Source organism: Polistes canadensis, unplaced genomic scaffold (assembly GCF_001313835.1).
Source record: "Polistes canadensis isolate GaletaPanama2010 unplaced genomic scaffold, ASM131383v1 scaffold_154, whole genome shotgun sequence".
NCBI classification, from domain to species: domain Eukaryota; kingdom Metazoa; phylum Arthropoda; class Insecta; order Hymenoptera; family Vespidae; genus Polistes; species Polistes canadensis.
Genome location: NW_014569701.1, coordinates 309,489 through 336,469, shown reverse-complemented (window position 1 = coordinate 336,469; position 26,981 = coordinate 309,489). Strand labels below are relative to the sequence as shown.

At 35.8% G+C, this 26,981-nt stretch overlaps 1 protein-coding gene across 3 annotated transcripts in view; it reads left to right on the top strand.

The window, feature by feature from the left end:
- Positions 1-525: 525 nt before the first annotated feature.
- LOC106788787 (tyrosine-protein phosphatase 99A) overlaps positions 526-26,981 on the top strand; it is a 61,836-nt gene continuing 35,380 nt past the window's right edge. The window contains exons 1-2 of one of the 3 annotated variants that reach the window (XM_014752357.1): positions 526-833; positions 1,226-1,349. The gene's annotated coding sequence lies outside the window, so the exon portion shown is untranslated. The remainder of the gene's footprint in view (positions 834-1,225; positions 1,350-26,981) is intronic. The other 2 variants (XM_014752355.1, XM_014752356.1) reach the window with 2 other exon arrangements.

Sequence of the window (26,981 nt, the reverse complement as noted above, 5' to 3'; positions counted from 1 at the left end):
CCCTGCTCTCATTTATGATCTTATGCAACGTGCGCGCAATGTTATATCTCTCTGGTAGCATGGCGGTGCATATTAAACGTTCACGGTCTCTTATCCGATGTGGCCTGCCAAGGCGAGCGTGATCAGTGTATCTCCTAGAAACTTTTTCGACATGTTATTCCTCTTCCTCGATCCTTTTTTCTTCCCTTTCTTCCTCTTTTCTTCTCGTCATCTTCTTCTTTAACTACTCCCTTCTTCTTCTTCTTTTTTTTCTTTTACTTTACCCTTTTGTTTTTTCTAATGTATCATACATATGACATACCAATGTATACATATAATATATATACCATAGAGATATGCAATGCTCAAATAAAACACGAGTGACAATTGTCATTAGAAAAAACGTTCGGAAAGAAATAGAAAATTAATATTACAAAAAGCGTGAAGTTTAAAATATTTAAATTACAATTTCCCTTACACGTATGCATAATCTATCCAAATAAGAGATGCAAGTGGGGTTAATAGTAATATTACACGTAAAAATAAGTCGGAAAGAAAGAATAACAGTTTTTTCGTTGTGAGACTCCGTTATCGAGAAAATCATGTTTATAAAAAATTCTGTGAAGTACGCATACATCGAAGTTTTCAATTACTTTACCAGCGATAAACATTTTCTTTCGTTTACGCTTTCGTATTCATTGCCCTCGGTAATGTTTACATTCTGCCTTCAACCGCGCGACTTATTTCTCCTATAGTTAGTCTATCTCTAGCAATTGAACTGTGAGAACGAGATAACAATGGAAGCCGATTATTTCAGATAACGATTTTTACATTGCCATAATCGTGACAAAAAGGTAATATTTACGGACATCTCTTATTTATTACAATTCATCTAAATTCAGAGATAGTTCAATGTACACGTACACCAACAAATTTATAAACTCAAATTCTCTCATAAGTCTCAAATAATGAAATGGTTGTTCTTTTTTTTTTTATTATACTTAAGTTTACACGTAAAATTACCTCCAACTGGGTTGTAATATCAATCAAGGCACAATTTTTTGTTTATATTAATTGATCGGGAGAATTGATTCTTATCATTTGAACAATATATTTGAATAATATCACGTGTATATAATATATGTATATATGCGTGAGAGTTAAAAGATATTTTTTTCCCCAGCTTTGCTATTTAAAAGAAAATACAAGGATTTGTTGACTGAATTTCTTGAATTTCTGCTTTCAGACGTGCCAGATCCGCCGGAACGTCCTCTCATAACAAGCTTTACATCCAAATCCGTGAATCTGTCTTGGGCACCTGGCGCTAATTCTCATAACAACCCAATTTCGCACTACGTCATAAACACAAGGTAAGGCCGTCAAATATTTACCTTCCTTAGAAATTTTCACTTTACTGTTGTTATCAGCAAAAGCGACAACGAGAAGACGCGTATCGATGGCGTTATGGAAATTGTTTCTGCTGTTCACGCGAATAAAATGCCGTCGGATTCGCCGGCGATATAACGAGACACATGTCAAGAATTTCAAATGTTACTTCGTTAATCATTTTCAAAGGAGTTTATAATGATAATACCATTAATTCGTTTATTTTATTATATTAACAATAAATCTAGAAGAGTATTCTTTATTAATTTCCGACAGCAAATAAAAATAGAACGAATTTTGAAGTGATCGAGAGAGATAGAAATGAAAAAGAGAAAAGAAAAAACAATAAAAGTATTATCATAACCGTTCGTTAAGATTAATAATAAATTTTCTCACATATATATATAAGATATCCGTTAATAATTTCCGTGAAAGTGTCTAGAAATGTGTCGACGAATAAAAGCAAAGATTATTTCCGTTTAATATAAGAAGAAGAAGAAAAAGGAAAAACTAGGTTATTTCAATTTCTCTTGATCCTAGAGAGAAAATAAAGAGAAAAGAAAAAGGAGAGGGTAAAAGAGCATGGTCAAAAATAGCTGTCTATGGGCGAGTACGTCTCGCTCTGATTATCTTTCAGATACACGCTACGAGTTCGAAGCTTTAACGAAAGAGAAGAACGGAGAAAGAAAACAGATAAAATAAAAGGAGTTACTAGGGATAAGAAGTGCGGTGTCGATAAGCACCCTTTGTTCTCCCAGACTTCTCTTCCAGGCTTCGTTATCTTCTCCCCTGTTTTTTCTTCTTCTTTTTCCTCTTTTCCATCTTCCCGTCTTTCTATTTCTTTTCTTTCTTCATACCCTACGCCTTGCACTTTTTTTTCTTTTTTTATTTTTCCATCTTATTTCTCTATCGCTCTCTACTATTTCTTTTCCTTTCGTTCTTGTTTAGTCCTTTTACGAGTACCGATTTTCCACCGAGAAATTCGCTATCGAAACTTCCGAGTGGCACGCACATATATCGAATGACCGGCTGTGCCGACTGTGCACAATGGGATACACGAGAAGTGTGTAAATTGACGAAAGAAAAGGACGGATGTGTTTAGGGTTGTTAACTCATTCGAATTTTTGTTTCGCGCTCTCAATACGTATCCTAGATACGTTATATAGAAAGTCGAGATTCGAAACTAATTTGCGGCGGCGGCAGCGGTCGTCAGAATTTCAAAGTCCCACGAATTTCTGTCAGCCATGATGGATCTCTTGCCGTAAACTACTTTCCACTGGTTCTAGGGCAGTACGAATCTCGAGAGAAATTCTAAGAGTCCTCTTGAAACACACGCGACCAACTACAACGACTATATTTCTCTTTTGCTGTACTCTCGTTCTGTTTGAGCTTTTTTCGGGCTTACGCTTTTGTTCCCTTGTCTCTTTCCCTCTGTTGCTTGCTTGCTTGCTTGTTTGCTTGTTCACTCGTGTGCGGCCTCGTAAGGGTCTAATCGTAAATCATCCTCCTTCCGACAACCACGAGGTCGACGAGCTATAATCCTGAATCATTTCGAAATTCGATACTACCGAAAGCGTCTCCGCGAAATAGGAGGCTATTCGAGGTTTAGGAGAAAAAAGATAGAAAGAGAGATATTACTATATACATATACATATATATTATATCTTTAATCTCGAAAGAAAAATTATTTCCGTCAAAAGCAACAAGTCAATCAGTACTTTATGCATTTATAGATTTTTCCGAGCGAATGATTAGGCAAATAATGAATAGATGGATAGTTAGGTAGTTGGATAGATGGAAGGGAAAAAGGGAAAGAAAGTAAACGAACGTTCCATTATGAAAATTCCGTCCCGGTACATTTGGCTGGCTCGTGTTATTACGTTAGTCTCGTTTCCCCGTGCAACGTAAAATCCAACAGTATTTTTTATTATGCTTCGCATAAATGGATGAAACCAGTGGATTAAAACGAGAAGATACGAAAAAGAACGAACGCGTTTGCCCTGCCAACGGGAAGAACGGAGTGCCGCAGAGTCTCTCTTTCGGTGCATGAGAGAGACTAAATTAGTGAGGGGGAGGAATAAGGGAAAGGGCAAGAGAAATAGATAAAAACAATGTAATAATAGAACGATCTTTAAACATTTCTCGTCCCGATTCCAATGTACTTAATTACTCGTCCTTTCCATTTGTTTTTTCCCTTTCCTTCCATCTCTTTATTAAATATACAATATTAAAGTTATAAATATGAAAATGTTCGTTAACTATTATCGATCATACTTTATGTTTCATCAAAATTAATGCTACGAATATTCAGTAACACCATTCATTCGCTATAATTTATTCCGTCGAAGGTGGTCAAGAAGAAGAAGAAGAAGAAGAAGAAGAAGTAGAAGAAGTAAGGGAATGAGAATAAAGGAAAGACGAAGAAAAAGATATCTACTCGACGAGACTTGGTGCAGTTAGAATTCTTAATCAAGTTTCTCCTTTTTCCTTCCGTTCTTCGTCACTCTCGTCCTTTCTCCTCTCTACTCTTTTCCTCAATCCTTCTCAAAGTAGACAGAAGCCGCGAGACGAGAAGTTGTAGGAAATAATATATCACGCGATGTCGTTATGGTCGCCGAATATTGAAGTTTCGCCTACGAGCCATTTCGCCCGGGCTCGTGGCAGGCCCTTTCAGAAAACTATCGTAATACCTCATAGAACTTGGAAAATATTAGTTTTATAATAAAGTTCGAAAGGAAGTTCCTAGTACCCCGAACTGGGATACCCTTTCTCTCTGTCTCTCTGTCTTTCTCTCTCTTTTTCTCTTTCTTTATCTTTCTCTCTCTCTCTCTCTCTCTCTCTCTCTCTCTCTCCCTCTCTCTCTCTTTCTCTTTTCATCCCCTTTTCTCGCCCGCGGCTGCCGCAGTAATTGCGTTTGAAGATTATTAATCTTCCTCGTAAATCAACTGCCGTTTTGACATGAAACTTCTCGCAATCCTCCTTGGCGATTTTCGACGAGCAAATCGGAGGAAAGAAAAGCATTCCCGATGGATGTCAAAAGTTTGACAACGAACGTTGGCTACTCTCTCTCATCTCTTTTTCATCGTCAAGCTTAAAATGAAAAATTTCGATAAACCCGAGGAAAATAATAATATGTTGTTCCTTTTAAATTGATAAGATTTCTTTTTATTTCACAAGAAGAGAATATACATTTTGAAGCGCACACTTACATATTATCACCAAATCCGACTGCATTATTGATCTCGGAATTGTATCGCGGCCGACCAATCAATTCTACAGGATAATGCATTCGCAGTAGTTTCCCGTAATCCTCTCTCCGTTTTGTTAAATTTATTAAAGTAGAATTCCAATTTCGCGCTTGACCAACGAGAGGCATACACACACGCGCACACATATGCACACTATCTTTTTCTCTCTTTCTCTCTCTTGCTTTCTCGTTGTACATTCATCGAGTCCAACGAATTGCAAGTTTTAATTACTTCTCTCTCACACGTATCTTAAAGTCCATGAAAATTTTCACGCATAGCAACGACGTATCTCGACTTTTATTCGTGATCGATGGATCAACGTAATCTCGATCGTTCTAATGCTTCGACCACGACCGACCAACAACTTTATTTCTCTATCATCTCTTTCTCTCTGTCTCTCTATTTCTATTTAACACATTTGTTCCCGAATAATTATTTGTTTTTCGCGTATCGTTTTAATTGACTTTTTGGTCGAACGTAGATTTCGGGTTTATCATTTTATTCCGACAAATATAATTCTGACTGCAGTATTCACGGCGTATCGGAAAACTTGATTGAAATATTAATTGTCGTGGAATTTAATTAATATCCCCCAAACTCTCTCTTCGAGCGTGTGGATCTTCGTCCCTTCGATTTAGTAGATTTTCATACATATCTTATTTTTTTAAATTCAGTCTAATATTTGCGAAACAATGAGAATACTTATCTTTAAATCTCGATTACAAGGAGCTAGAAATAAAAAAATAAAAGGAATGATTTGGATTAAACTTGGAATAGAAAGGAAAAAATGAATGAATAAATGAATGAGTGAATGAAATAAAAAGGAAGAAAAGTAGGAAAAAAAGAGAAACGTTATACAATTTATTCGCCTTCGTGAATCGATCTTTGAGATAAAACGACGCGAAATATTCTAACGACACTTCTTTATTTCTTACTTTCTTTCCTTTTTCGTATTTTTCAAAAGCTACCCTCGCAGCTGACGCTGGATTAAATGCCTTGATGCATAAAAAATACCTTAGACTTGAACTTTCATAATCCTGGAACGGAGAACCGATAGATCTTTCTCTTTCTCTCTTTTTTTCTTTTGTATACGTTCTTTTAGTACAATACACAAAAATAATAATCACTTAAGTCGAGCGGTGTACATTTAGCAATCGAACGCGATACAAATAAAGCTGTAATTATCGATATACACCTTCCTTCCATGAGAGAAAGTTCATTTGTAGGAAGATTAATCGATTCGCTTATTTCTGCGCTCTTAATCGACCAAGAACTATTAAAAAAGTATCGACGATATCGATCTAATGATAAGAAGAACAAAAATGATAAGAACACTTTCTATACTTCGAAATTTATCGTGAAAACATTTAACTACTTCTCTCTTTCTCTAACTAAACCTCTATCTGCCTCTTTCTCTCTCTCTCTACATATATATATAAATTTATATTTACGTATATCGAGTATCGTATCTTTCGTAGGTAATTAATTTGCAAAGTTGGCAACGAAGTTGGTTGGCTTTCGTAAGTATATAAATATGTACATACATTTAATGTATATGTATATGGTTTACATAGCACGGTACGTTCGCCGAAACGTCATCTCACCTCGTGTTTTTTAATGAGAATGGCTACGAGGGAATATAACAATGAAAAAGAGGTACGATCCTAGCAAGCCGCTATAACGTTATTTTAATTACCCGCGAATTAACAAGAAGCTGCTTGTCATTTCCGAGATTACATTCTTTTCTATTGCCTGCTACTCGACGTTAGTGGTTAAATGTATCTAATTTACTTTATTACGCAATATTCGTTTGTCATAATCTTTTTAATTTCATCAACGAGCTTACAAATAGAACAGATATATAGCATCGTCAAAAATTGATCGTCCACTAAAAACTTTCTTAAATTAACAAATTTTTAATTTGAACGTTACTTTTCTTTCCTTTTCTTTTGTCGTTCAATAATAATAGTTTCAGAAGGAATAACGACTGATGCGAAAGAACGAACCGATGCTAGTAATCGTAAGAGTCGTAAGTAAGATCGAGAAACGATTATAGCGACATCTTGGTCGGATACGTCGATGGATAATGAGAAAAAGGATGAAGGATAAGATAAAGTGAGAGAAAGAGAGAGAGAGAGCGAGAGAGAGAGAGAGGAAGAACGGCAATAGAATTAAAAAAGAAATGATACGATCCTTGTCGAAAAGCCCCAGAGAATCCACTTCCTTAGTTTCATCCTTTCTTCCATCAAGGAGAGCCCTTTTCTCGAAGTTAATTCCAAGGAATCATGCTATTGCCATGTTTATGTGCGCTCGCTGCATTCGGAGTACGTCGGCTAATCGGCCATCCTGGAGATTAGACAGAAAACTTAATTATAAAGATCCTGATTGGTTAAATTCCCAGAAGAGTCAACCATTTCTGGGCTAAACAAAAACACAAGAGACAGTACTATTGCATTTCTCCGAATAGGTATCCACGTAAATAACAAGTTCCGTTTGAATGGCTTGTAACGATGAGCATGAAATGATGAGGCCACGAACAAAATAGCAAAAGATTTATTTTCCTTCTCAATAATATTATTTGGCCCCATTTTTTAAAATAACGCAAACGATTAGATTTCGATTGTTTTAAGTATTTCAAGCGACAATAATATATTTCTTTGTTATCATTACTTACAATCCCTTTAACGATCTCTCTTTACCTATTTAATCTAGTGACAAATTTCATAGGATCAACCGATTAAAAGGAAACATCGTTAATCTCGATCAATAACGCGTGGTTGGTCTTAAAACGAAGTGCACGTAATTCTCTCGGTTTTCTATATACATATGTATCACTTACACCCTTACGTTTACATCACATGCAGAGTTAGTGTAAGCTTAACGACCAACGCCGTCTTCCCCGAAACGAATCCGTTTCGCGTATTTTGTGTGAAACCGCGACGAGTAAACAGGAATTCGTAATTACAGGTACTAGTTCCAACCTCTCTTTCATTCTCTCTCTCTCTCATACTTTCTTTCTAACGCGTACATAAACGTATAACACATTGAAAAAGATCGTCTTTCATCTAGGATAGGTTTCTCAAAGGCAGCACAAGGTTCTTTCTTCTTTCGCAAAAGACAAGCTTTTCCAGGATGATTTAAAAGAGCACTGGCATCGTAAGGGGACCAGTAAACGTGGGTGGTGCAATTTCACGGTCGATGAAAAAGAAGAGATAGATAGGGAGATAAACGTTAGGTGGAAAGGAGATAGGGTAGAAATGAAAGGAAGGAAGGAAGGAAGGAACGAAAATTTGTGAAAAAAAGAGAAGAGATAGACGAGCGGCGGGAAAAAAAAGTAAAATGAAAAAAAGAAAATAAGTGAGAGCGTGGAAAATAGCGAGGAAGAAAAGAAAGGCAAGGATGAGGAGGAGGCAGGTAGGGTGGAGTTAACGTGGTAACGAAGAGCCATAACGGGTTACGGGATCGGTCGAAAATGCGAACCGATCGGCTGGACCGACGAGAAGAGATTTATCGCTTGGGGTACGATTTATTTGACGCGTTTAAATGCCTACTTTATCGACGAGCGAAACCGACCACCGGTGTTTAAAGTGCGATCGACCCCTTTTTCCATTGGTCCACCCATTTTCTCATCCTTCCTCTCTCTCTCTCTCTCCCTCTTTTTATCCTTTCTACTCGGTTTCGAAACTCACTCGTCCCTTGACGCAAACTCTGTACAGTTTCAACTTTATCGAGGCCATAGCAGACCGCAGACTTTACAAATGAAAATGATATTTATTAAAATGTCAACTCAATTTTCTTGCAAAAGAAAGAAGAAGGTAAGTGAGAGAGAAGGAGAGAGAGTAAACTCACGATCATCGATTTGCAAGGACTTCATTACTAGATTTAATTTTGTTTTCTCGTAACTGGATTTAAAAAAAAAAAAAACAAATAAATAGTGAAAAAGAAAAATGTGTTCCAATTTTTTCACCGAGATTCAATCTTTCTATCTTTCGCTACTATGCTAGTGGTACAAATACATGTATATTATACGCACACGAAACATTGAAATTCTTTGATCTTCCTCTCAAAGTGATGTTGGATACCTACTGTGACAAATCTTTATTGCGAACTCGTTGAAATTCGAGACGATAGTCGACGTCGATACCGTTTCACGCCGATCTACTGGTGCCTTACGGTGATTATCCTTGACTGGTTAAGCTCCGTAACAGGAAGCTCTCCTGAGGATTACCTCTCTCTCTCTCTCTCTCTCTCTCTCTCTCTCTCTCTCCCTCTCTCTCTCTCTCTTTGTCTTTCTCTCTCTCTCTTTCTCTATACACCCTTCACACGCTGTCGATATTTCAACGGTCTTATCTGCTCCTTTGGGATACCGTTTCGAAACGACGTTCTCTCAGCTACCATCTCCGTTACCTCAAATATTCCCCCCTCTTCCTCCTATTCCTTCCTATTCTACCCTTTCAGTACCACCAACTTTGCCACCCTACCTCGATTATCCATTGTCAAGTTAATTACGTTATATTACCCATAAACTATCTTCGGCCACATTCGTACGACAGTGTCGAATAGATTGAAAGACTTAAACAATTCTCGATTTGCTATCATATTATCTGCTCTTCGGTGAATGGTTTTGGACAACCACCAAGAGGCTTATTAAGACTTCCTGGAATGAACTTTCATTGCGAACTGAACGTCAGGAATTACGAGTGGCCTAGACTTGATGAAACGAGGGATCTCGTATTTTCCCTGTCTCGAGTGGGATCGAATTTAAACGAAAATCGATACGTGCACGAAGTCCTTGCTTGGAGGAAAAGGTAAAAGGATTTTAAACTTTTGATCAAACTAGACGGGACTTTGTGAAAATTATGAAATAATAACTTTGTATATATAGGTATAGGAATATAGCTAAGTTATTTTGCTATAATGGAAAAACAAATTACTCTTTCTTTTTTTTTTTCCTTTGGTTTTTTGGAAAATTTCCAGGATAATAACGTTCATCGATTTTTTGTATTCTTTCACGATTCGAAGAAAAGATACGCGTAAAAATTCAACTGCCTGGTTTTCCTGCATAAATAATGTACCTAATTATCTGTTAGACGAAGAACCGTGTCCGTTGGATAATAATTGTCATTAAGTTGAATATATGTGCCCGAAATAACCCCCGGAATTGCAACGTAGCCGAAGGATTCTCTTTCTCTTTCCTCGTTCACCTCGTTACACTGTCGTTTCATTATTTTTTTCGTCCTTCGTCCTTCCTGACATAAGCTCGCTATCTCGTTTCCCGAAGTACCTAGAAAATTTACGCTCCCTTGCATTTTTCTCAAAGTTATGCGTTTTTAACGAGAAAGAGATGAAGAATGTGGGAATAGAATAGTTGAAAGCTCTAACATGTAATTTTGTCCCGTTCTGTCAGGCTAATTAATGCTACTGGATTTTAGTTCGCACAAAACGTTATAGATATAATTTATTATTATTATTACTACCATCACCTTTTTCCATGCGTTAGAACGACAAAGATGCTAGATATTCCTTCCGTCGAAAGTCCAGTCTTCTAAACGCGACCTACGAAATTCCAAGGCAAAGAGAAAGTTAGAACGAGCGACAAATAATCGCAGCGATGCCGCAGAGTACGGACAAGAGACAGAGAGAGAGAAAGAGAGAGAGAGAGAGAGAGAGAAAGAGAGAGAGAGAGAGAGAAAGAGATAGATAGAGAACACCGAACAATCGGATTTTACGACAAGTCCGTATGTACGAAGTTTCAAAATTGCAACAGAATTTCTGCCCAATGAAAGAGATTATTAAACCGTAAAGCTTCCCACAGTAGTAGTAGTAGTAGTAGTAATTGTAGTTGTAGTAGTAGTAGTAGTAGTAGTAATAGTAAACGTAGTTATAGTAGCACGTGGAAAAGAAATCCTCCTCCTGAATGAACGAAGGAGATGAGAGAAAGAGAAGAAGTAAAAAGAGTGCTCGTCAAGGAAAATTGTGTCGTCGCTTTTATCATAGAAATGTTTTAATCAGAGCACCGTAAAAATGACAATGAATATAATGTGCGCACGCGCTAGCGTTACTCCAGAATTTGTCGTATAACGTCGATAACATTTTTTTTATTTTATTCGTCAACTTTGTCAGTCTCTGCGTCGAGCTAACCGCAGAAAAAATAAACTGATACAAAAAAAAACTACTAGGAATAAATAAAAAAAAAAAGAAAATAGAAGAAGAGTGTAGACAAGGAAGACAAGATTGCTCGTTTAATTACCGAGTTGACTCGAGCCGTTTAGATTAGCCAGCTTAGAATTAAGGGACACGAGCCTCTCCCAGAGACTTTAGCTTAGCAAACTATACAAAGAGAAGAGAGAGAGAGAGAGAGTGAGAGAGAGAAAATCGCATAGGAGCTTTCACGCTTGCGGAAACTACTATACTCCGTCGCTTGGCAACCAGAAACGGTCCCAACAGTTAACCCTCTCTCTCCCTCTCTCTCTTATCGTTTCATCTCCTCTTTCATTTTCTTTCCTTCTTTACTTCGTTTCTATCAACCCCTCAGTCCGATTAATCCATTCGAAATGAGGTTTAAATCGTCGCATTACTTTCCATTGTTCGATTTTGCAATCGAAAAAATTATTAGTACGGATTTCTTTGAACGGACAATAAGTTTAAGCCTAAAGAGGTAGAAAATGAAGAGATTAAAGCGAACAATCTGATTTGATATTAATGATAGAGGATAGATCAAATATGCAGCTTAAACTTGATTGAAATGATAGCTTGGTTAAAAGTAATATGTAATATTATTTTGATGACTTTTGCTAAATTATAGATATATTGTCGGATAAATATAAATCAAATAACATATCATTATTATGGTATGTAACCTAATAGATGAATTTATTTACAGGTCAATCTAATTGATAAATTATTAATTGTGATTATGTTAAATATAGAAATGAGTTATTCAAATACGTACATATATGTGTACAGAGATATAATAACATATTTATATACCATTTCATGATTTAGCTGATTATTTCATAAATTAATGGATTGAACGTTTTAACGATTATATATATTATTTTTTTGAATGTAATGGCCTTGATCTTCATCATTAGAACGACGATGATGAGGATAAGACGAGGGTTCGTTTAAAAGTGGTTGGGTAGGACGAAAAAGAACTCTTCGTCTCCTGGCTATGCATCATCTGTAATTAAGAAATTCCGTGCGCTATTTAAGTATTCTTCCCGTAATCTGGCTGGAATGGAATTAAAAATTATGAAAAGGGAAAAATAAATGAGCCAAGCGAGACCAGGCACACACCATTACCATCGTCGTGGTTTTCCTAAAAGGAGTTTGACCGATAATGATGCGTTATGATCATTTAACGAAAAAAAATAAAGAGAGAGAAATAGAAAAAGTGAGTGGAGAAAGAGAGAGAAGGAAGCTCAAAAACAACGCGAATGTTGCGAATTTAGTTCATCTCTCTTTTCTGATCCTTAAAATTATCGAGAAAAGTCTCTCTTTCTCTTTCTCTTACTTTTTACGTGTATATGAAGCGAAATATACGACTGAAAAAAAGTGCTCGTCTCATGAATTAGACCTTCCGTCTATATATACTAGGCATGAAATAATTCGCGTGTAAAATGGGAAAAAAATGTTGAAAGATTCGGAAGAAAGGGGCGGGGGGAGAGGGGTAGGAGGGAAGGAAAGAAAAAAGAATATTCGTTTGTATTAAGACGCGTAAACGAGAACGACATTCTAATGAAGGAAAGCATCTAGAAATATCTAAACGCGTGTACACGTATCTCTTTTCCTAACGTAAAATGAAAAAATTCCGACCCTTTACCATCTCCCTTTTATTCATCCTTTCTGTTTTTCTTTTTTTATTCTTTTCATTCATGCGACGAAATAAAATTTTAATTAAATTTAATACTCGTCCACGGTACTGTTTTGAGAAAAAAGAAATAGGCAAAAAAAAAGAATGGATAAAATATAAAATAACAAAAGAGAAATCAATTCTTCACATTTTTTCCGATAATTTATACGAAAATAATTGTATTATAAAGGAAAAGAATATGGTATTTTTCGAGTACACTCATTTTCTTTTCTCTTCGGTCTGACACTTTAATGTAGGAACATCGTTAAACAAATTCTTCGATATTTCCAATTTTTCTTTTTCTTTTAACTTCGGCAACCGTTAGCGATGGATATATCGATTATAGGCCGGTACTACTGGTGTGCTGGAAGTCAGGCAGGCATGGATATTTCTCGTGGCATTTGAATTTCAAGCCCCGACGCGCAAATAGATTCAATTTTTAACGAGCCGTGTTGTCCGTCATGTGCATTTGCCTCGGTGCGTCATCGTCGTACGAACTGAATAATGTCGCACCCTCCTGCCGTACATATCCGGTCCATAAATATAGATGAGTCGGCTATTGTAAATTCATCGATTTTTCGGTAGAACCCGATGGAAGATCTCGAACGAGTGAGAAAGAGAGAGAGACAGAGAGAGAGAGAGAGAGAAAAGAAAAAGGGACGGGTTGAAAAAGCGAAGGAAGATCGATGCGATTTGCAAAGAGGATCATTTACGTAGATCAGATCAAATTCATTTGCATCGCGGATATATTTTTCGGAAAAAGAATATTTCGATGAATTATGAAAATTTTCGAGAAATAAAATTGAAAAAAGAATGAAATCGACTGTATCGAATATAACAGCGTCCGTATCTATAACAAGTAGTCTGTAAAATCGATAGTGGTGGTCATAAAAATATAGTAAAATAAGTGTGTGAGAGAGAGAGAGAGACAATAAAAGATAGGGGTAATAGAGTTAAGGTAAAAGGAAGGAAGAACCAGGACAGTGAAGTTGAAAATGAAAAAATAGTCATAAAATTTCGTGCGAAACGGAATCGAGCGAGCCGAGGTTAGAATTAAGGTGAATGCACGCGGAAGGAGGAGAAGAGGAAGCGGTAGATGAACGAGGTCGGACATTATCGGGAGGGTCCATAAATTCAAGAAGATTAGTCCAAGGCGAATCTTTTACGGTCTAGGAGGATCGTACTCAATATTACAAGCCTTTGAACGCTTAAAACCTTTTAAACTACGATTCTGATTAACATTATGCGTATTTTCTCTATGAAAAAAACTTAGCTTTTCATTTTATCGTTGAAAGATTAATTTCTTCTTAGAATGTATATCATATCTATAATTACATGTAAGTTTTCGTTAACTTTAAAAAGATTCATTAAGATGTTAATTAGACGATTATTAAAAAGAAATGATTCGCTGACGAAACTATCTGAAAAAAGATTAAAAGCAAATGATTCCAATTAAAATGTAAAATAAAATCAAATAAAGCCTAAAGGATAAAGCAATTTCTCTGGCATCGTTCTACTCGTTTGCTCTGATGCCATCGAGTCAAAAGTAAGTCTTTTAAAACAAGCTCAAGTTATCCCGAGGTCATTTTCGAAGTAAATAAATTTTTCTTAATAATATCATAAGCGATAGGGTGGGACGGTTTTACCGAAACCGGACCAGCAAAATCCTCGTTACCAGGATAATCTGCTCGCATTTTTATTAATCATCATTAACTCCTTTAATCGTTAGAAGCCGAACGCTATATGGAACTACATTTTAATACCCTCGGGTTCGTATTTTTCTCTATTTTCATGCGCGATGTAATCTCCTCGTTCGATTCATTAACAAACGCAGAATAACCGAAAAAAAAGAGAGAGAGAGAAAAAAACAAGAAAACTCGTAGAAACGTTTGTATACGCTTTTTAATTTATACTAAAATACGAATTTATTTGAATAAAAATTTATCAATATATATGTTACCGTCGAAGCCGAAAATCCGTCATTGCTAGTAATTCCTCGGCATTACTATGAATGCAAAGAGCCTTCAGACGAAGTCGAAAATTGAAAAATTCTTCCACCTTTTCCTAGGCATCGAACATAATACTATTTAAACAACGTTGAAAATAATACATGCCTCCTCTCCCCCCATCTGCGTTTGGGACTAAATGCGCACAAGGGTAGCCAACTCAATTGTTAAATGTTGATAAAGTATCATAAAACTCTTCTCCGTGTTTATTTAAGAAACAGCTGGTCCTTGCTGTATTTTAAGTACACTTAATTTATCGCAAGAAAGGAATTTCGAAAAAAATCGAAAGATGTGCTACCTAAGAGCGTAGAGGAACAATCCAGTGTAATAAGAAAAGCCGAAGGAAGAACAACTAAATTCTTAATAGAAATCGAGCACCACGCTTATCTTCATTATAACAGAATAACAAAATATATCGTTAATTATTAATAATTGAACTTGTGTTTTTCCTATATTACCTCCTTCCGTCCTTACGTCGTGGAAGTTTGGAAGATTAAGTTCTTATAGTTAAGCAGTTAAGAAAACGCGTTCACGTGTGCGTGTACAGTACGGAAACTGAAGATTATTTTATGACGGGTATTAACATAATTCGTTTTGTTTTATACTGTCACCAGTCAAAGGCCGACAAGAATTTATTCTGATTCCAACACTCGCGAATTAAGGTAACCAGCCTCGGCATAATTCGTACCCTTTCGTTCGTTATATCTTTTGGTTTAAGAATAAACGTCCTTTCTTTTTATTTTAAGCGACGTATTATTGACAATATTAACCAAATTGAAATACGGAGAAAATTAATGAAACAGAGAAAGTGAGAGAGAGAAAGAGAGAGAGAGGGAGAATTTAGTAGATAACCAGATAATCCACCGAATCAGCAATTAGTATACATTGGAATAATTAACGCCGATTTCCCATTAAACCTTTAGCGAGACACCTTGGTGGTGTTTCTCAATTACAAAGACGAATTGTTCGTGTCACGCGATAACTCGACAAATGGGCTTTGATTGCAAACTGGAGGAGACAAAGGAAAAGAGATCATTGTACCCAAACACTAATATACGCATATACGTCGCACTTATTAACCACATTTAAAATCTCATTAAACATAATTCTATTTAACGATCGTTAGTTGATATCGTTCGAATAAATGAAATTTTTCGTTAGGAACTTTGACAATAACTTTCTGTAGATCCACCCGTTGGAATGTTATACGTGGATAGACTTATATATATATATATATATATAGAGACATGCGCAGGATTCGAGTAGAAATAAAAAGAGGATAAGAAAAAGGCGTAGATCGAATTCGATGCTTTTCGTTATTCACTTGGAGCAATATCTCAGGACTCTCGAGCTATTCTTCCGTTCGACGTCTCGGCGCGTCGCACTTCCATTGTTCGTCGACGTATGGATATTTATTACAAAATGGCACAGAACACCTACGTTATATGTTTGTGTTGGGGCATGTGTATGTATATACATATGAGAGATTGCTGCTTCAGGGCATAGCAGCTTTTTACGATCATTTCACGAGCGTATCCTCTTCGATAAAGGATCCACGCCGTTTGTTTTCTTCTATTCAATTCATCCGTGCGTATTGTGGCCTGCCTGGTCGAGCCATTGCCTTTCTAAGGAAACATTTCCAACATATACTTGATGTTTTGCCGCCTCATCGAGTTACTACTATTGTCCAATGAAACATACATTTTTATCTAACTTCCAATAATATTCTCTTTTTTTGTGTCATTGTTATTATTCACTTTGACGCCAATCGAATTTATATTCAATTTAGAGTTTAAACCTAAAAATCGTTATCGATTATTAATCGATGATCGAATTTGTCCGTCTTATTTGAAAAAAGCTAGAAGAATATGTATTTTTTCTTTTTTTTTCTTTTTTCTCGTAAATCTCTAGCCGATCAATTCCATGAGATTGTGTGAAAATGAAAAATCGAATCAAACGGGGAAACGATTTAACATTACGAAATGAATCACTAATATTTTCTTTCCGTTTCTTCCTTTGCATACTTAAGCATTAGTTTAATTAACCTCGAGGTAGAAAAGAAGTTCGGGAACGACTTCTTCCTCCCGGCGAGGATGGAAACTCTTGAGAATACAAAGAGTTTATCGTAGAAGAAATTCTGAGCTTCGTTCGGAGCTTGCTGAAGGGCCAATATGGATGGTGAGAGGAACTCTGCGATATCTTCTTAATGAAATGGGTTTGAAATTGATTAAGTACACTCGATACGCGACGCCTTTCAATATTCCTTTCTCGAAGAAAAAAGTTACCGTTAGAGAAACTGTCGAAAAAGTCTCGTGATTCGAAGCCGATGTTTGGATGGGATTTCTTCTTTTTTGTTTTTGTTATATTTAGAAATACAATTCATTTATAAAAAAACGACGACTAGGATTTTATGTCAAATTGTTTGAATTATCTTCGTAAAGTTATATTTGTTTATTGAAGAAAAATTTATGTTTATTTTGTATTATTTTTCTTATTTATTTATTTGTCTGTTACAATTAATTAATCTAAAGTAACGATATATTACTAGAGTCGATTTAAACTTGTCAGACTCGATTCTATAGGGACACTGGCAAAAATAAGATCGCTATTGAACATGAAGAAGTTGTAGAAGCCCTCTGTCACGGTCAACTAATGGAATTAGATAGGATTATCCGCAGACAAGAGTCGCAGAGAGGAAAAGTTAAGTTAACGCTGATACTACCGTTAACTGAATTATCCGTCTACTTACTTCTTTTCAGAAACTATCGATGCAATCAATAAATCGAAACGACTATGAAGTACGTTTATAAGGAACTTTTAACTATTAGATTGGTAGAGATACTCTTAAGAAATATGACGACATTATAATTATTATCACTTGGTTGTATAACACCAAGACCAACCCTTGTTCTGTCTTTCTATCTCTTACATATGGCTTTTATTCGAATGAAGAGATTATTATTAAACGACTGGGACAAAAATACGAGCAAGAAAAATAACGGAAACGAGACGGGTAAGCGTCGTGTTCGTTCTTTAATCGAAATTCATTTTACGAGAATAGAGAAACCTAGCATACTACTCGGAGAATGAGGAAAATAAAATAAAAGAAACAAAACGGGAGTGATAAACAGACCATGTTAGAAGAAATAGAAGAGGAAGAAAAATAGAAACAATAGAAAGGTACAATTCCACGTGTTACGTCCTTTACTGACGTCCACGCGACTAACTGTGATCGTTAGTGGAAACAAATTACGAGGAATTACATTCTTGCACGAATATTAAGTGCTCCCCTTTAAGAATACCGCTCGTTTATTCTCTGCTCGAATTTTCTTTTTCTCTTTCTCTTTCTCTTTCTTTTTCCTTCTTCCTTTATCTATTATTTATGTTATCTGACTTTATGTAGCAAACGTGCTTTAAGCTTGCTCGCTGCCGTATACGTTTATTTCTTTTTCGTATGTATAACTTGTAGAGAGATTCTGTTGTATTTGCCTTGCCACATATTGCTATGGGCATGAATATCTAAAATAAACAGAGCGCAATTTATAATTGGAAGTATTGTGGTTATTTATTTATTTCCCAGATAAACATATATGTATAAATACGTAGAGATATACGTGAGAAAAAAAAAAAAAGAAAAAAGAGAGAAGGAGCGGTGGAAGAACACGTATGTTGTTATTACGTTTCTTGGTGGCCTGTAGTTAATTAAAGTCAGTCAACGAAGCCGGCTCGACATATATACGCATTATCATAAATCAATTCGAGAATGCAGTATCAACTCGACACCATAGAACTTGGTGCGGCACGAATACTAAATACGAACGATTGCTAATCCCCTCTCTCTCTCTATATATCTATCTATCTATCTATCTTTCTCAGCCTTCCTCTGTCAATCTCTACTTCGTCACCGACACGGAAACAGTTGGTCTATTTCAATACCAGGAGGATAGTATAAATAGAAGAAAATTTTTCTACGTTTAATTCATCCTAATTTGCAAATGTAGAGGTAGCCACGCGGTCAAACTCTCGCTCGCGTGCCTTATACTAGAAACATTAACATATGAACGGCTTCGATACGATATAGTTGAACATTAGCGAGCAATATTCATATGTAGATTTCACTTGAAGAGTATTATGGATCTAACAAGCCGTGGCTAAGCTATTTACATAAATGCCGACATCCGGCGTGATTTAGTTCGACGGATTTCGTCGACCACCGAGCGTGTCGAGAGCGGCCTCCAAAGTGGGAGACGTTAAAACCGTTTACCACCCGTCCCGATCGACGTGCTATTTCACCTTGTCCATCCTGTCTACTTGCGTTTCTGTATACCTATGTTCTCGAGCTAATGCGACGGGAAGCTTCAGCGAAATTCGCATGCATTTTAAGGACGAAATGGGAGATAAACGATCACCTACCTTCGACCTGTTACGTGTTTCAGATAAGTGGAATAGTCACTCTTTGCTCGGACTACCCTAACAACATTCCTCTTCGCTTTAATTATCCACTACGTTCAAATTAAACAAATATTTTTTGTTCTTTTTCATACGACGAATATTGTACCCAATAAAGACATGCATTTATTACAAAATAAAAAATGAAAATAATGTCATATTCTTTCGACAAAAATCTATAATCGTACTGGACGATGATTTTATTGAATGCAACAATAAGAACCATTTTTCGTATATAAAGAAATCGTAAGAATTCGAATAAGAAAAGGGATAAAATTGGAACAATTCGTTTCTAGAAATGAACGAAATTGTCGAAGAACGAAACGCGTCTTCGTGCTATGGAAAGACTTCCGAGCGAACGAGGTCGATTATTTCGCGCAAAATCGACAACTGCACTCTCAGCTACAAATCATCAGGGACTGATTGTGCCGAGTGTTCTCTTCTCCTCCATCTTCTCTTCGTACTACTACTATTCATCGTCGTCGTTGAATAATTCTATGGAGAATTTACGAAGCTCCGCTACCTTCTTGTTCTTGTAGTCTTGATAGAATATTATTTAATCTTATAACGATCGATTTTTTTGTCTTCTTCCTTTTACTTTCATATACATACACACACGTGTATACCTTTTTACTTGATTGTAAAGCGATTCGCGGGAACGATTCACCGATAAAAACTTTTCTACCAAATGACTCGTGAAATATGCCAATGAAAATAGCATCTGTTTCTCTTTCTCTCTCTCTCTCTCTCTCACTCTTATTCTATCTATCGATCCATCTATCTTTTTCTTTCTTTCAAACATGAGAACATTATTACTATTCTCGATCGTAGTCGTGAATCAAGAGAAAAAAGACATTTGATGAACGCTCCAAATGAATTCGTACTTACGAGTTCCAAGTTTGTTTCTCCAAGATAATATCTCTCGAATTTATTTGCTGGTTAAATTTCTCCGTATATATTTTTTCTACCACCCTATTATGTGTTAAAGAAAGAAAAATAGGGAAAATGAGAGAGAGAGAAAGACATGTTTAAACGAGACTTATTTTGTTTCACGATGTTTATTTCTCATACGTGTATGTATATATATATATATTCGGTCAAATTCTGCTTGTCTCTGAAAATGTCAATAGTAATTTACACTCGAAAGTCAAAAACATGTCGCGCGTGCCTTCCGTTTCGTCCATTAATTTCGCGCCTCCGTATGACGCGAAATAATGACGCGCGCAGCACATCGTTTGACATAAACGTGTGACGTGTAGCCGTGAGCATACATGGATGCGTACGAATATGTATACGTATATGTATATGTATATACGAGACGTACGGTGAAACGATCGAACGATAAAAATCTAGATGAAATGCGATAGAAGTGTATAGCGACAGTGTTGTATAGTGTTTGAGTATGATTGATAGATAGAATAATTAAAAAAAAATAAAATAAAATAAAATAGAAAAGAAAATTATACGATAGTATGATAAAGTGCTATTTGAAAAATTGTTGTCGTATATCTTACAATTAAATTTATTTAATAAATGTATTTTTTGTATATAATAGTTACAATAATGATAATAATATCGGTAATTGTAAAAAGAAGAAAAACGACGTGGAATGGAACGTAAAAAACTCATTTTAATATTTAGAAATAATTCATATTTAAATTAGACAAGCATAAGATATCTTTTGTCTGTGAAAATGTGTTTAAAAACAAAAATTATAGGGCGAGTAGAAATTCATGAAGAGTATCCTTGAATATCTCATCCTTACCCTCTCTTTTTCCTCTTTTTTGGTGGAAGATTTTGAACGCCGTAACAATATCGCGAAATGGTCTCCTTCGTTATTAAGAATCGAGCTTCGTTTACTGTCCCGACAAAAAGTCGAGCAAAAATGGTGCCATAAAAAGTTTTCGGGATCGGAAAACTTTTATTCGTTTTCCTTTGCCTTTCCCTCTCCCCTTTCCTCTTTCCCTTTTTAGTGTACCTCTAGGTTGCTTCTCTGCCAGCAGCTATATACACGTTGTTCTCTCTCTTTCTCTTCTTTCTCTATCTCTTTTTTTTTATCCATTCTCGTCGAATTGTAGTTACTGTGGCAAAGCAAAGAGAAATTCTCTCTCTCTTTCTCTCTCTCTTTCTCTCTCTCTCTATTTTTCTCTCTCTTTTTAGTGAATAGCAGCTCTAATCCGGGCTCTCATTTACCAGAATATCATATCTACCGCTAGTGGAAATCGAGAATCGACTTTTGTTCCGAACCACCGCTAACGGCTTTGGCTCGTTACATTCTTTTCCATGAGACGAAATCCATCGAATCGTTTTTCGAACGTGCAAACGCGATCGTCAATAGTATTTACTCCTATTCTCAAATTTCTTTTTCCTATATTTATTCGCATTAATCGCATTTCATACGTTGCCTTCGTTTTTTATGCATATGCCGCACTAAAGAAAGATGATCGAGTAATAAGGGAAAAATATAATCAAGGCTAATAAATAGTGGTCTTCATTCGAAGGAAATTAACGGTATCGTTTATAATACGAATAACCTATATGGATGAAGGGAAGCTCGTGTAACAAGGAGAGAAGGAGATGCAACGATGCATGGACTACAGTATACCCTGGAGCCAAGGATGTCACAAGTCAATTTCTCCTTTGAAGTCGAAGCAATCTATCCTCTTTTCCCCTCTGTCCTTCTCTCTCTCTCTCTCTCTCTCTCTCTCTCTCTCTCTCTCGCTCTCTCCTTACACCAATACGAGGTCCTTGCCTTTCACGTAGATCATTTTAGCAAAGATCTCAATAGTTGTTCCCTTGAACTTCGTTATCCTTAATACAACAGGAACATATGTCGGTATTTTAATAAAAAAAAAAATGTCGCAAATTTTATCCAACCTTTTAGAATCACTATATACAGCTTTTAAGTTCGATAAAGAAGTACCTTCGTTTATCGTATCTAAGAAACGAGTTAGAATCGAATCAAGAATAGGGAGTGCAAGTGAAAAGGAGAAAGAGAAAGAAAAAAAGGGAAAAGGTAAAAGAGGAAAGAGGGGTTAAGAGGAATCTAGGCGACTGCGACAAAGAGAAGAAGAAGAAGAAGTAGAGGTTCAGGGTGATTTCGGGTTGGAAGAGTAAGAGGTTTCTCTCCGTGAAATGGGAAGAAAGAAAGATATAAAGTCTGCGATTCATGAGGAAATGGTGTCGATTTATTCAGTCACGGGCCATGAGATTGAATAAGAACTGAATAATATATATATATATATATATATAGGCTCTGACCAAATTGCCAGTCAAGGTGTCACACCTGACGCCTATTCCAACGATTTCCAAGAACTGCTTGCTACTCCTTTCGTATTACGACGAACGAGCGTTTCAAGTTACTTACGACGTGTTTATCGTTTCCTGTACTTCGATACGATCGATCGACATACTTTTGGTATTTCGTATACTTTCGCAAAAGGAAATACGAAAATTTACCAAGTAGTACATTTACGTGATTACCTTAGCATTGAATTCGTACTTTGATCTATGTATTTATGTACGAGTATCGTTTGGTATTTTTACGGAAAGTGTTTCACCTTTAATTGGATCCGGATATGTCGAAATTCTTATTAAAGATGAAAGGTACACGTTCTCGCGTTTCTATCAAGTTTTTATACTTAATCTTATTACTGAAGATATATTTAAGTAGATATATCATTAAGTATTTATCGTAATTTGGTAATAAATTACTTGTTTTCGATATATTTCTTTAATATACAAAAATTACGTATATAAAATGTATTTATTATATTAACTATTATCCAAGAATTCGAAAAAAAGAAAAATTGAATTTTTCCACGTATAATCGAAGATCTATTTTTATAGAAGGAATTTTATGGTGTATCATCGCCTTCATACCGCCTGTGACATATTGCCACAGACGGCATGTAAATCATGCTCTGTAATATAGAGAGATGCGCTCAAACTCGTACGCATACACATTCATATGCGAATGTGTATGACGCAGAGAGAGAGAGAGAGAGAACTTCTCTGGCCATACGTTATTAGAGCAGATGCGAAACGGAGGTTCTGATAGGAGGCTCGACCAGCCGAGATCCCCATGTTTGAAGCAGTTACGAAGCGGTACGCAGCCAGAGACCAGATTTGATATGATGGCATTGTATGTACTTCCGAAACGGGCAAGAACAACGTCCACACGCGGATAACGCATCATGATGCGCCATGCGTGTAATCGATCTAACGAGCCAAACGAGATTTCAATCTACTTCTATTTTTTTACACTTTCTTAATATAATAATAATATAATATAAAACTTTATATATCTTATATTTATATATAAATCTTTAAAATAATATGTATATATATTCGTTAGATGATCATTTTTCAGAATAATTCTTATTTTTCTTTTCTTTTCTTTTTGGTTTTCTAAATATAATATAACGTATGTTATATGAATAATAAATGAATCAATTGGATGATAGAACAGATATTAAAAAAAAAAAAAAACAAATTAAAAGTCAATGATAAGAAGTAAAGTTCGGTTTAACGGAATTCGTTGAAATCGATCTATGATTAAAATGTGAAAGTATGAGTTTTCCAAAAAACGACACGCAGAGAAACACAAAATACTATACTCACAACCGAGCAAAGCGTCGCTTTTCTCGTTGATGCATTCGTCGACGTTTGTTCTGTGATTCAGCTCAGCATCCCTTTTCCTCTTTCTCTCTCTCTCTCTCTCTCTCTCTGTCCGTCTGTCTGTCGTGTATCTACGTACACGCGTCTAGATAACGCGACTATTCACGTGTCAATTGTAGGTGGAATTTCCGCTCGGCAGGCAAATTTCAACTTCCGATAGTGTTTCACCGAAATAAACCGACGAACGTAATCCGAACGTGGCCTTTCATGCGAACACCGATTTCGTGGCTCTCCCTTTAGAGACGTGTGTATACCATGGGATTGTCGAGTGTGCATATGGGCGAGAAAAAGAGAGAGAGAGAGAAAATAAAAGAATGCGTTTGACATTGTTGTAAAATTTCGAATAATTAATCGTAGCGTGAAAATCAACGAATCGAATGAACTAAAAAAAGGAACTAAACAAGAAAATATAGATAATTGTTACTTCATCAACATATCATCCTTGTTATTATTCATATTTTAACGTCTGTCTCGTGAAGAGACGTAACCAGAATAAACCAAAAAAAAAAACAAACATTTATCTACGTGATCCTTAGAAATTCGCGATTAACTGTAAATATGTATAAAAAATCTATATACTTGTATATATCTATGAAAGGTATCAAAAATCAAAATATAGCTATAGATTAAATTTATTTAAACGCTTAAAAATTATATTACGTACAGACTATTTATATCGAAAATCGAAATTCGAAAGGTGTTGTATACTTTTAAGAATCAGTTTGACCGATCGTTACATTTTTTTTCAATTTTCTTTTCTCGAACGATAGGCGTACGGATAGAAAGAAAGAGAGAGAGAGAGAGAGAGAGAGAGAGAGACAGAGAATTAAAAATCTTTTTTTACATCTTCCTTCCTATTTATAGACGGAAAACAATTTCTCGAGATAAAAGATGTATCTACTGCGTAGCTGAATAGAAAAAAGGAGGATGAGTATTTGTAATAAAAACTTGTTATTGAGAACATCCGGAACGCGATAACAAAGAACGAGTTTGAATAACGCGCGTAACGGTATTGACACGTGCAATTTTTTTTCTTTCTCTCACTCTCTCTCTCTCACTCTCTCTTTTTTTCTTTTTCTTTCTCTCCTTACTCCTATAACATTTCTTCTTTTAGAAGAAAAGTATCAGTGCATAAATGTTTTCTCTCTCTCTCTCGTCTTAATATTACTCTTTATTTCTGTAGTACTTCCAATGCTAATAGTAGAAACAAAACGAGGCAATTGGCTCGATAACGATGTATCAGATATCGGCGTATAATTATCTAGACGTCGAATAAAAAATAAAGTGGATTCGAAGGAGGAAATAAGAGACTATTTTACAGGAACACCAGTTATATGGACTTTTGCAAAATATTCGCGGTTTGAACGATTCTTTTTTAGTTCTTCGATCTTTCTCTCTCTCTCTCTTATATTATTTTTGGTATTTTTTTGTTCTCGTTGTCACGAAAGTTCGTTTCTGCAACGAGATGAATGTGCACTCGTAGGTCGAAAGAATATCGTATCGTATAAAAAAAAATGCAAGAAAAAAGGAAAGGAAGAGAGAGAAAAAGTGAGGAGAGGAGAGGGAGGGGGAGTGGGAGAGAGGTAAAAAATTTCTCTCTATTTTGCCTTCCGTTATATCGGCGATGCACGATACTGGGATCACACGTGCTCGTGCATGTGACTTCTCTCGACTTTGTTTCTCTCGCAAATTGAATTTTTTTATTTTCGCGAAAAAACTGCGTTTCCAAAATAGAAACAAAGAGAGAAAGATTAAAGGAGAGAACAAGAGAGAAAGAAAGAGAGAGAGAGTAACGCGTCAACAAATTCTCAAATAATCATGACGCGACGTTTGAACGTTACAATTTTCTTTTCCACAATCTCGACTTTTTCTCTCTTACTCTTTCTATCACACACAAATATACGTACATTCTTTTCCTTTAAAGTATTTATTCCCTTTTTTGTTTTCGACATAATTTCATCTTTACGTAAAAATAACGTAACGTCACGTTAGAATTATTGACATTCTATTTATAATATTTAAAATTTTCTTTATTCCAATTTGTATTGCTTGTTATAATTAATGATAGATTAATTAATATTTATTCGAACGAATTGAATTGTTCTCCTCATTTTTTGTTCAACTCGTAAAATTGTATGCGTCTCCCTATACATGGGATAAAATATCAACTATATCGCAATGAATCACGGAAACAGATAGTTGACGCAAACTGCCAAATATTAAAAAATACAAATGTGTTAGTTTGTGCGTGGTATATCTCGTTCTTCTTCTATCCCTGCAACTCTATGACAAGCGTTCACTTTAAAATATAGAACGCTTTTCGAATGATATCGACAGATTCTGTTTGTACGCGAGTACGCGCAATGATTTCGTCATTGTTGAAATGGTAAACGCGTCGACGATATATTTTGAACATTTCTGGTACGTCGATTCACGCTATCCGTCATATGGCAGCTCGAATAACATCAACGTGTTCCAGCGTTACACGATTTTTGATTTCCGTTCCGTTGTATGAGAAGAGAACGAGTCCAGAGTTGAATGTTGAAACTCGACGAATCTACTGGGTGTTTTTGAAAAAATTTCTCTTCATCTGTACAGCTTCAGAGATAGTTTATTCTTTCCAAATTTTCAATTAATGTCGGTATCGATATTGTAACTCTTGTCATCTGACTTGTCTATCATATATTGCCCTTAAAATAATATTTTCTCTCTCTAATATACTTTAAAAAGGTTCATAAAATTTAGTGCTAACGCATTTATTGTCGTATTTGTACCGTAAAAATAAAAGTTTTGTTTGCATTTGTTAATACATGGTTTTTTTTTGAGAAATCTCTTAAAACTCGATATGCATAGATCGATACACGACTTGACGATACTCTTTCTCTTTTTTTTTTCTTACAATTAATTTTAAAGAATGTTTTACAATGTTGAAAACGAAAGGTGATAACTAGTAATGGCAAAATCGCTTTCCTCGTATCTATCTAACTATGTATGTAGGACAGGCCCAGCTTGAATTTTACCTCCGTCGCGAAATAAAGTTTTCCTATAGATCGAATTAGCCCGACAAGCGGATTGAAACGAAAGTTCGACCCTTTGTTTGACCGAAAATGCGACGTCGTTGTAACTTTTCTGTTAAATTCGTACGGCGGAACGGAAGAGAGAGAAAGTGGAATAAATCAGGAAGGTACGCCGTACCTTTTGGATGTATACGTGAAGTTAGTAATAGTAATAGTGGAAGTGGTGTTAGTAATAGTAGTTAACAAAGCTATTAGCAAAGTACCTGTTAAGTCGGTATTATGACATATATAGTAGGACATATCAATTATGCCTTGCATTTATCGAACGTACATAGGATTATCAAGTGTGTGTTCTGAATAA